The sequence below is a fragment of the Nuphar pumila genome, chromosome 1 (genome assembly GCF_984573655.1).
Source record: "Nuphar pumila chromosome 1, dmNupPumi1.hap1.1, whole genome shotgun sequence".
Taxonomy (NCBI): domain Eukaryota; kingdom Viridiplantae; phylum Streptophyta; class Magnoliopsida; order Nymphaeales; family Nymphaeaceae; genus Nuphar; species Nuphar pumila.
In genome coordinates, this window is record NC_143249.1 from 48,990,850 (window position 1) to 48,999,712 (window position 8,863).

Genomic DNA, 8,863 nt, shown 5'->3' on the forward strand with positions numbered 1-8,863 from the left:
GGATTGCTACAGATTTTGGTTGGATTCCCTGAATGATGTGACGTGACATTTAATAGGAACATGTACGTATGCTTTGGGGGCTTTGGAATCAAGGTAGGATGTAGTGAAAAAAACTTGATTGAAGGCATTTTTTTTATCGGATCTCAAGATTCTCAACCTTTAGATGCGTTGGGCATTGTTTATTTACCAAAGAACAGGTTTTAAATCCAATCAATTTACCGAGTCATTGATTTTTTATCATTTTAAAAAACACATATATATATGACCATAAAAAATATCTATTCTAATACATGAAGCCTAACAAAAATGGGTCACGAATAAAGCATTTTCTTTTATTATGCTGTACATAAGGTCATAAATGACCTTTATGGCATGAAAAAAAAAAGAGAGAGGCAAAAATGAAAACTTTATTCATGTCATAAAACGACCATTTTGCTTTGACAGGGCCATAGAGTTCACATTGCGCACTTTGAGTGTGCTGCAGCACCTGGTCGCTCTCCAAGGACGACCAGGTGCAGCGGCACAGTCAAAGTGTGCAATGTAATTGCACCTCATCTGCCTTCGTCATAGAGTGCATTTTTTTTTTACGATAAAGGAACCCTAGCCGAAGTAAGAAAAAACTCTGGATGGGGTTCTCCTACGACCAACCTGGCCCACCTGTGAAAGTTACGGGTTTTACAGAGCCATATAGTGTGTTGAAAGATGTAATATGTTGAGGGTCCTCTAGTGACTAAACAGTAAAAAGGGTAAAGTGTCTTGTATCTGCATAAAGTTTGAAACTAGCACAGTGGCTAATAGCTTCAATCTGCAAACTGGCCTGTGCAGAATGATGGCTGTTCCCTGCCAAGGTAATAATTCCCAAGCTTGTCCTGTTTATGCAATAAGATGTATCCAAAAAGAAGAAGACTGCAAAGTCTAAAATGCCTGCAGCGTCTGGTCAAAGCAAACCCAGAAGGTAATATCCAAATAAGATCAGGAACATGTGTGTGGTCGTGGACCCAGACCTAGGAACCTATCTATGCAGAGTCTTTGAAACATTGATTGACCAAATCAGTTTTTATGACCCGATCCAGTAGGATAAGAGTTTGGTAACAAAGGAAAGGGTTCCATTAACTATTCCGGACTGACATGTGAAGACCAATTATTAAATGAGTCAGGTATAGTTTATGAAATTTTATACCAAACCCAGGTTAGACACAAATTCTGAATAAGGTCCACAAATTTTCGATGTAAAAACTTTTAAAAAATATATTATTTTACGAGGTAATGACCTAGTCTGATTTATGTAATCCTTATCAGATTCGGGTATGTTTTTTATGAAGGATCTAGTTAGATATTGTTTCAGACCTGATACAAGCACCTCTTGCTCGAATTCTGGGTCTAGACCAATGTTGTCGGTATCAGCCCTGAATGGTTTGGCTACCGATTCAGCTGTATCATGGGATACCGATACTCAACTGAATCACTCTGTATCGGCCCAAAAATAATAAAAAAAATTATGTGTCAATAGACATGTGCTAAAACTATTAAAAAATATTAAAATAATATTAATCAAATAATTTTTATGTATTACAAATAGCCAATTCAGGGTGAAGCGTATCAATTTTCTGCCGAAAACGATACATATTGGCCGATACCCATCCATATTGATAACATTGGTATGGACCCACCCATTTTTGAGGGATCCTGACACGTTTGTTGGTGAGGATATTTTTTGAAAGACAAGTTGCGGTTAGGTAGACCCCTACCAGCTATACAACTGTACCATTGGGTTTTGAACCTTCAGCGTTTATGTGCACTTGCTGCTCCTACCAGACAAGCCGAGCCCCCCATTGGTTGTTGGTTTCCAAGATTATCGAAGGAAATGAGATCATGTTCGGGTTAAAAATAGACCGTATGAGATGAGATGAGCGACAACACAAACACTACCATATAGTCAGAGCTGCCTTGGATGCTCTTCATGTTGTCATGATCACCTGAGAACAATCTAAGAGTTGTTAAGAGATATAAAAGACCAACCCCTCTAGATTGCACATTATATTTTAGAAAAGTACCTACACAAGGATAAAACTAGAGAATTATTTCCTCAGATTTTTTAATAATGAGAACGGTTTTATCCTTCCAAGAATGAAGGCTAAGCGTTCATTCTTATAAAGTAGACTTGGAGTATTATTTGGATAAGCACACGAGATTCAACATGGTAGCGTTTGTTCTTTAAGAGGTGCTTGGGATCTTATAAGATTTTCTCTAATCTTGCATTCAATCTCATACTGCCCGCCAATTTAAGAAGAGTCATGTTCATCATTTCTGTCAAATCATTCTGTTGAGATATCTCTGGTGTAGTAAAGTGACAAGTGATTTTCTCATTTTTACATAACTCCATAAACTCATTAGACTTATACTCTCTTGATCTCAAGTATTTTATTATTTTTTCTGCCTGTGGCTTTACATCTGTTTTCCACTGCTTGAATTTCAAGAATATCTCTACCTTATTCTTTATAGAGTTGACACAAACTTTCCTTGAGTAGTCATCTACAAAAATAATGAAATATGCAACCCCACCATTAGATTAAACCAGTGCAGGCTCTCATATACATCTGTATGCACATAGTCTAAGATGTCACACCTCGTATATTTTGCAGTTTTGAAAGTCACTCTGCATTGCTTTCCCAATATTCATTATTTGCATAAATCTAATTTGCATGACTTAACATCACTCAACAAATTTTCTTTATGAAGTTTCATCATACTTGTTTCACTCATATGTCAAAGAGTGGTCTGATTTGCACTAACCACTTCATTGATGGTCATACCTGCTCAACCTGAAACTCTGTTCTTTATCAACCTGTATGAATTTCTTGTCAACTTGGCTTAAAGCTCATTTAGTTACTTTAAGAATTTCATAAAAAAATTAAACTTTTCTTAACTCCAAGCACATATCTTACATTAGTCAATATTTTTATCACCCTATCAAACATCTTGATTTTTATTGTTTTTATTCCTGTGATCTTACACACAACAACATTACCTATATAAACAAAACTATCATCATAATCTTGATAGGTATCGAACCAATCTCTATGAGGGCACATGTGGTATAAGCATCCAGAATCTAAAATCCAATAATGAGAATTGATTCATATTTGTAGAAATTGAAAGAAGATTTGCACCATCGCCTTCATTTATGTTGGCTGCCATACTTGCCTGTTTTGAGCTCTTACCCTTTTTCTCTTTCTTCTTAATGTCCTATTTGCTCTTCTTGCAATCCCTCTTTAAGTGTCTATCTTTTTTGTAGTAATAGCAAATAAGAGTTCTTTTTCCTCTCGAGTTTCACCGATTCTTATTTTTAGGGCCTCATAACTTCAATCTACCTCTTTTTTTACCCAAATCACTTCTTGCCAGAAACTCTTCTCATTCAGGCCAGTCAATGCCAGGCTTTTTCCTTATTTCATTCGATAAAAGAATTATAACGATATCATCCAACTCAAGAGTCTCCTTCTCAAATAAGAGAGTGATCACCCGGTGATTGTATGATGAAGGAAGAGAAGCCAAAAGTAACAAAGCTCGATCTTCTTATTCAATCTTTACTTTAAGACTCAACAACAAAGTTGGGATCCTATTGAAGACATTCAAGTGATCCTACAAATTTGAGCCTTCTACTATCTAAAGAGCATATATTTGTTTTTTCAAATAAAGCTTATTAGTCAATGATTTTGTCATGTATAAGCTCTATAATTTCAATCACAGGTTCGAGGCAGAGTCTATGTTCATAACATTATAGGACATCATCCACAAGATTAAGCCGAATAACACTAACTACTCTTTCATATATAACATCCCAATGATTATCAGGCATATCCATGGGTTTCCTACTTTTTTCATAGAGAGCTTTAACTAGCCCTTGTTGGGTCAAAAGATTTTTCACTTTATGTTGCCGTAACCCAAAGTTTATCTTTCCATTAAACTTTTCAATCTCGTACTTCATGCTTGATTCTTTCATTGTCATCGTAAACAACCCCTAAAATTGGGTCTTGCTTTGATAACAGTTTGAAGGTACGAAAAGCGTACAAACAATACGATGCAATGAAAGAATAAAAAAGTAATCAAGCATACAAGACACAAAATTTACATGGTTCACCAAAACCACCTACGTTAACGAGAAGAGTACAAGAGAAATATTTATTGAAACTGATAAGTGTTCGATGTTACACGACTCTCAAGAACAAGTACACTAATATGCAATCAATATAGATTGCATTGACCCTACAAGTTAAAACTAAAATATGCATCATATTTTTCTCCTCCTTTGTTGCAATTTGAACAAGTGGTTCATCACCCTTGTGAACAAGAACCCTAAAAAAACCTCTCCTAAAATTTACATATTAGAACCACCCTTTATACCTCTTTATATAGAGGTCTCACACTAAGTTTTCAAAACAAAGAGACTTTCTTGGTAACATAAGAAAAAAACTATTTGGGAGACTCTAAGTAGTCACATGTTTTATGTGGCAAGACAAAGTTGAAAGTGCAGTAGGATCGAGGCAATGAGCACTAAAGGAGGGGTGAATAGTGCTTTTAAAAATTGTCTGCGGAATATTGACGGATTTTGCAATACACAAAGCAAACACACAAAGAACACAATAATTTATCCTGGTTCGGTATTTCCCGACCTACATCCAGTCCCCAAGCAAAACCCGCTTGAGATTTCCACTATCAACCTTGTGTAACTACAAGATCATATAGACCAAATCCGGTCTCGCTTTCAGTAACACATTTACTGAAAGCAAACAACTCTTTTAAACCAAGGAGACCATTCTTTTACAGAAAATAAGTAACAACTTACAATATAACCTATGAGCCCTTCTTTTGAATGCAAATGAGATGCAAATGACTTTTGAGGTTGTTGAAATACTCTACTCATGAATTCACTATCTCTCAAAGGAATTTGAGTGAAAAACTGAAGTGAAAAATATCACGTGAGTGAGAAAATGAATATGAGTGAAAAGCAAAGAGTAATTGATTCAAATTGATTGAATTGAAGTTATTTTGAGTGTAAAATGCACTCATCGTTATAGTTGAAAGTTTTCATACGTTGAGGGTATGAAAGGGTGTCAAAACAGTCCATTTTGAACGATCAAAATGTTTGAAAAATGAAAAGACACACCTTTTTGAAGTTTCAGGAAAAACGACAAAATTAGTCGACTGGAACAGTAGTTAGTCGACTAATAGTTAGTTATTAGTAGACTGACAGTTATCGTCGGTCGACTGATCTGTTTATCGAGCCGTTTGAAAATCTGAACTTTTGAAACTTAGTCGACTAGAGATAAAATTAGTCGACTGATAATATCATCAGTAGACTGAAAAACTTTTCAGTCGACTGCTGCTAAAATCTTCTGAAAAACATACATTCTGTCTGATCGACTGATAAAAGCATTAGTCGACTGCTGCTAAATTTTCCATAAAACAGACATTCTGTTCAGTCGACTGATAAAACCTTCGGTCGACTAATTTGACAAAAATGACTTTTTAGAAAATATGGCACGAAAGGATTAGTCGACTGGTGAGTCTATTGGTCAACTAATAAACACGAAAATTTAATAAAAGAGTTTTCTAAAAAGATTTTCATGAAGGGTTCTTTTAGAAAAGTTTTTCTAAAGACTTTTTAGGTGAAATGCAACCTAAATATGCATTCTAAGTAATGTTCTTACAAGAATCTAAGACTTTTAATGAATTTAACATTTGCACACTAGTCTTCAAAGATTCTTCATCGAATTCTTCAATGTCTTTATTGCCTTAGCTGAAATGCAGTTAATTTCACTCGCTCATCATCAAAACCTTGTACTTGAAGTATCATGTACGACTTCATTGTCGTAACAATCTCTCCCTTTTTTATGATGATAAACTTAATCAAAGATGAAGCATTTAGATGCATAGATGGAGATTTTACTCCCCCTATCAATATGCTGCAAAACATTAAAAGTTAGTCCATTCAAAGCGCATATATCACATATTGATTGGTTTGCATTTCCATCATTACTTTATGCATTTTTAAATCTTTTTCATAAATAAAATTTTCAGTACTTTCACATGATGTAATTTTCATGTCATAATGCAATATGCAATTTCTATCTTTTTCTCTTAATTTCACATTTCTCATGCAAAATGCTATCTTTTTCTCCCCCTTTGTCATAATAAAAAAAAGTAAGGGCAAAAATAGCATAAGTAAAATGTAAATACAAGTTTAAAATATTAAAGTTCAGTAAAGACAGAAAATAAAGATCAGAAAAGTGAGTTGAGCAAGTCCTTGATTGAAGTAACGGGTCCCTTCAGTTAATTTTTTTTTTAAAAAATTTAGTCGACTAAAATTTTATCGGTCGACTAATAATGTGTGACTCTTTATAAAGATTTAAAAGCATCAGTCGACTAAAATTTTATCGGTCGACTAATATGGTGCGATTTTGAGATTTTGTTCAAAAAAAAATATTTTATAAATCCAAAAATAAGCAAATGCCTAGTTCTCTCCTAATTCTCATAAAATCTTCATTTTTAAGTGGTTTAGTGAAGATATCGGCATGTTGTTCTTTAGTGGAAATAAAATTTAACGAAATATCTCCTTTTAACACATGATCTCTTAAGAAATGATGTCTAACTTCAATATGCTTAGTTCTTGAGTGCTGAACATGATTTTTCGAAAGATTTATAGCACTAGTGTTATCACAATAAATGGTTGTTGTGGAGTAATTCAAATCAAAATCTTTTAAGGTCTGTTTCATCCATAGTACTTGTGAACACGCTAAACTAGCAGTTATATATTCTACTTTAGTTGTTGAGAGTGACACTGAATTTTGCTTTTTACTAAACTAAGAGACTAAGGAATTTCCTAAGAAATGACAAGTTCCACTAGTACTCTTGCGATCAGATTTACTTCCTACAAAATCTGCATCACTATATGAAACTAAATCAAAGGAAGATGATTTTGGGTAAAACAAACCGAAATCTGAAGTATCTTTCAAATAACGAAGAATTTGTTTTACTGCAGTTAAATGAGATTCCTTTGGATTAGCTTGAAATCTTGCACATATACAAACACTAAACATTATATCAGGTTGACTATCAGTTAAGTATAATAGAGATCCGATCATACCTTTGTAGAGCTTAGTATCTACATTTTTACCATTTTCATCTATATCAAGAGAAGTAGTTGTACTCATAGGATTCCTTCTTGATTTCGATGAGTCCATCCCAAATCTCTTGAGAAGTTCTTTTGTATACTTAGCCTGATTGATGAAGATTCCTTCTTCAGTTTGCTTTGTTTGAAGTCCAAGGAAGTAGTTTAATTCGCCCATCAAGCTCATTTCAAACTCTTTCTGCATAGCTTTAGCAAATTCTTTAGAAAGAGAATAATTAGTAGAACCAAATATTATGTCATCAACATAAATTTGCACAATAAGAATATTTGAATTAAGGTTTTTAATAAATAAAGTGGAGTCTACCCGACCAATGGAAAAACTAGATTGTTCTAGAAAATTTCGTAGTCTTTCATACCACGCTCTTGGTGCTTGTTTAAGTCCATACAAAGCTCTTTTTAATTTATAGATTTTTTCTGGATATTTCTCATTTTCAAAGCCTGGAGGTTGCTCTACATAAACTTCTTCATTGATGTGTCCATTTAAAAATACACTCTTAACATCAATTTGATATAACTTGAAGTTCATGTAACTAGCAAAAGCAAGCATCATTCGAATTGACTCTAATCGAGCCACTGGTGCATAGGTTTCATCAAAATCTATGCCTTCTTCTTGATTATAGCCTTGTGCTACTAGCCTTGCTTTGTTTCGAATGACTTCGCCATTTTCATCCAGCTTATTTTGGAAGACCCATCTTGTTCCAATTACTGGATGATCCTTTGGTCTATCAACTAGATCCCAAACATTATTCCTAGTAAATTGGTTAAGTTCTTCAGACATGGCCCAAAACCAAAATTCATCATCACAAGCCTCATTGATATTCTTTGGTTCTATTTTAGATATGAAAGCAACATTTGCAATATATTTTTCTAATTGCCTTCTAGTTTGGACACAACTCTTTATTTCTCCAATAACTTGTTCATGTGGATGATTAAAAACTTCTTTTCAAACTGGTTGAAGATGAATATTTTCTTGAGAAGTACTCTCTATCAAGGGTTCTTCTTGAAGTATTACTTCTTCTCCTTCGCTTAGAGGTATAACATGCTCACAATTCTCATTAAATGCAACATGTAAAGATTCTTCAATGCAAGATGTTCTTTTATTAAAAATACGATAAGCTTTACTTCTAAAAGAATATCCAAGAAATATTGATTCATCTGATTTTGAATCAAACTTATCAAGATTATCTTTGGTATTTAACAAGAAGCATTTACTACCAAAAATTTTGAAATATGAGATCTTTGGTATACGATCATAATACAATTCAAAACATGTTTTATGTAAAATTGGTCGAATAAGAACACAGTTTAAAATATAACATGTTGTATTTATTGCTTCAGCCCAAAAGTATTTTAGTAAATTTTTATCTTGAAGCATGGTTCTAGCACATTCTTGTAAAGTTCTATTCTTTCTTTCAACAACTCTATTTTGTGAAGCCGCTCTAGGAAAAACAAAGTTGTGAGATATACCATGTAAATCACAATACTTTAGAAAAGATTCATTTTCAAATTCACCACCATGATCACTACGAATTTTAATTATAGATATAGATTTTTCATTTGTAATTCTTCTACAAAGTTTAGAAAATTCTGAAAAAACATCATTTTTGCTTTTTAGAAAAATCACCCATGTAAACCGAGAATAATCATCTACTATAACAAAAGCATACTTGCTAC